General features: G+C 39.8%; 1 non-coding gene across 1 annotated transcript; it reads right to left on the reverse strand.

The window, feature by feature from the left end:
* Positions 1-2,757: 2,757 nt before the first annotated feature.
* trnae-uuc (transfer RNA glutamic acid (anticodon UUC)) lies at positions 2,758-2,829 on the reverse strand. Its single transcript has one exon. It is a non-coding gene; the product is annotated as a tRNA-Glu (tRNA).
* Positions 2,830-3,747: the final 918 nt, after the last annotated feature.

The following is a 3,747-nucleotide window of genomic DNA, read 5'->3' on the forward strand; positions in this document are numbered from 1 at the left end:
TCATCCAGACTAGAGATAAATTGTATTATTATGTTTATCTTACCTACAAATAAATATATTTGTTAATTAAAAAAAAAAAAACTAAATCAATGTTTACTGTATTTTGCTAAAAACATCAAAATTAATTGTATTTTTATTTGTATTTTTTCTGACTCCTTATTACATCCACCCATAGAATTATACATTTCAATAAACATGTTTGAAATAATCAATTTTAAATGATCATAGTAATTCATTTAAAATGACCATATCTAATTATTAAAATAATTGCTTGTTTATCAACAACTTTAGCATTTTATTCATTACATTTTGAAGCTCTCAGAAGCCAAGTTATGTTATATTCATTAAGATTTATTTATGCAAGTTTGAAGTATCAATTATCTAAACACAGTTTTGTTTGCATATTTTCAGGATGTGTATATATATATATATATATATATATATATATATATATATATATATATATATATATATATATATATATATATATATATATATATATATATATATATGTGTGTGTGTGTATTAGAGATGCGCGGATAGGCAAATATTTCATCCGCAACCGCATCAGAAAGTCGTCAACCATCCGCCATCCACCCGATGTAACGTTTGAATAGAACTGCATCCGCCCGCCATCCGCCCGCACCCGCCCGCACCCGCCCGTTATATCTAATATAGACGATGCAAGGCATTAGTGAGGCACCTGCCAACTACTCCGGTTTTCCCGTAATTCGTACGGTTTTCATCAACCTATTCCGGGTTACGGGTGCAGTGATAAAAAATACGGTTTTTCATTAATTAAAAAAAAAAAAGGGTGAAAACTACGCGAATTGCACCTTGTACAGACAAGATTTTTCGATCGGACACGGAGGAATTAGCGATGTAAAAGACCACTTTGGGACAAAAAAACACAAGTCTAATGCCGTTGCTAGCGATACAAGTGGAAAACTTTCAACGTTTTTCGTCGCCCAAACAGATTCTTTGGATGTGATAAATGCCGAAGTTTTATTTACGGAGGCAATAATTGAGCATGGACTTCCAATCGCACTGGCTGATCACATGGGACAGTTACATGTTTGTAATGCAACCTTTAAAAATCATTACGCGGTGATCGCGGTCCCAAAAATAAACTTTTCTTGCATGATAATGTCCAGAAAAATTCACTTTATATTACTATAGAGTCCTTTTAACGAATGAGTTTGATGGTTTATCACAAACCTTAAATGAAAGAAGTCCTTTGTTCGCACCATGCACCATGTTCGATGTCCCGGTTTTATGACTGTCGTAGACGTACACAGCGTCGCAGCTCTTGCAACTCACGTAGCCAGCATTGCTGTCATCCTGATTTACAACCTCATAAAAACGAGTCCACGCTGAACTTTTCTGGCCTTTTTTTCCCCTGGTCTTTAGTATTCCCTTTTTTAGTTTGTCGCGTACCACGTTTGCTGCCGGTGTTGCCATTTTTTTTTTCTTCTTCTGATGTGGCGTGCTGCAGGTGCCTGTGGCTGCTGCAGGTGCCTGCTGATAAATAATTGCCTGTTTCAAAGAGTGCTGCTCGTTTTTCGTATGTGGCTAACAACATTTAACTATGTATATATATTTCCGAATTGGTTTAACAGCCACCCGCAAAAAAAAAAAAAAAAAAAAAAAAAAAATCTCATTAATCCGCCCGACCCGACCCGCGGCGCGGATAAAATCTTATTTATTTAAATTTCATCCGCCCGATCCGCGGATAATCCGCCGAATCCGCGGTTGTTTCCGCAAACCGCGCATCTCTAGTGTGTATGGAATGCTTGACTTGGTGAATTCTAGCTGTCAATATACTCCTCCCCTCTTAACCACGCCCCTAACCACGCCCCCACCCCCCACCCCCCACCTCCCGAAATCGGAGGTCTCAAGGTTGGCAAGTATGCCGCTACACCATATGGAACTGTAAATACAAATTGACTAGCTTCGTTTGGGGCGGACAACACTTGCTGACATCGTATTAAAGATAACATGGTGAAACAGAAAGTATTCAGGTAGTACTGCTCCCATACCAGGAGTTGAACACAGTACACCTCGGTAAAAATCAAGACTTCTGACTGCGAGACCATATGGGACTGTAAATATGTATTGACTAGCAATATTGGGGGGTTCAGCATTTAATGATATCATATAAAAGATAACATGGTCAAGTACAAAGAAACTAGCTATGTTACTGCTGTGCAAGCAATTGTCCCTTTACTGGAAATTGAACACAGGTCAGCTGTTTGAAAACCAGGAATCCTGACCACTAGACCACAGGAAAGTGTTAATGGCAGTTGATGAGCTATGTTCTGGGGAAATTTCTCGTTGACCTCAAATAACAGATAACATGGTGATGTAGAAATAAATCAGGTAGCACTGCTAAAGGAGGACCTGTTCCCATGAAAGGAGTTCAACCCGGGCCACCTGGGTGAAAACCAGGAATCCTGACCGCTGGACCATATGGAACTGTAAATATAGTCTGACCAGCTACATTCGGGGGGGACAACACTTGCTGACTTCATATAAAAGATAACATGGTAAAGTAGAAACAAATCAAGTAGTACTGCTGTTTTAGAATGCGTTCCCATAGACAGAGTTAAACACAGGCCACCTGGATGAAAACAAGAAATCCTAACTGCTAAACCATATGGCATTGTAAATACAACTTGACTCGTTACATTCGGGCGACAACACTTGTTGATCTCATTTAAAACATAACATGGTTAAGTGGCGCTGTACAAACACCTAATCCCATACCGGGAGTTGAACCCGGGCCACCTGGGTGAAAACCAGGAATCCTGACCGCTAGACCATATGGGAGTGCTACTAATAGTCGACTAGCTATGTTTGGGGGAAACATCACTTGTTGACCTTAAATAAAAGATAGCGTGGTGTCAGGCTTGTCCCTGACAGTTTGACTGTGTTTTAGTTTTCCTCTGCGTTTGTCTTAGTTTTCTGTCAGCGCTTTTATTTTGTCTTCATTTCCTGATTGTCTCCCTGAGTGCTGCTTCCCCTCAGCTGTGGCTGATTGGCACCTGGCCACACCTGGTGTCAATCAGCCAGCTGCTATTTAAACCTGCCTTCCCCTCCAGTCAGTGCTGGATTATTGTCATTGTCGATGTCACTACTACTTGTCATAATACTTGTCGTTGTAGCTCTGTCTACTTTTGTTCATTCTGCTCATGTCATAGTTCCTTCGTGTCACAGTAAGTGTTTTTGTTTCTTGTCGACAGTTAGCCTTTGTGCTATTTTAGTTCATAGCCAAGTTTGTTCTCCGCCTTGTGTGCGCCTTTTGTTTGTACCCTTTTGTTTGTTTGTTTTGCTATAGTGTTAAATTAAATCATGTTTTCCCGCACAATGCCTTCCGCCTTCTCTGCATCTTGGGGTTCGTCACCTACAACATACTCTGACACATGGGAGGGACAAGTGGTAGAAAATGGATGGATGGATGGGAAAGTAAAAAGAAGTCGGGTCGCAGTGATGAAGGAGTACCTGTTCCCAGGTCAGGAATTAAACCCAGGCCACATGGGTGAAAACCAACCAAGTTTACTTAGATAGCCCTTAATCACAAATTGAAAAAAAAAAGAAATTCTGACCGCTTGACCAAATTGAACTGTAAATACAAATTGACTGGCTATGTTCAGGGGGCACAACCCTTGATGACATCATATAAAAGATAACATGTTAAATTCAAAAGATTCAGGTAGTACTGCTTCCAAGAAGCTGTTCCCATACCAA

The sequence above is a fragment of the Nerophis lumbriciformis genome, linkage group LG09 (genome assembly GCF_033978685.3).
Source record: "Nerophis lumbriciformis linkage group LG09, RoL_Nlum_v2.1, whole genome shotgun sequence".
Classification (NCBI taxonomy): Eukaryota; Metazoa; Chordata; class Actinopteri; order Syngnathiformes; family Syngnathidae; genus Nerophis; species Nerophis lumbriciformis.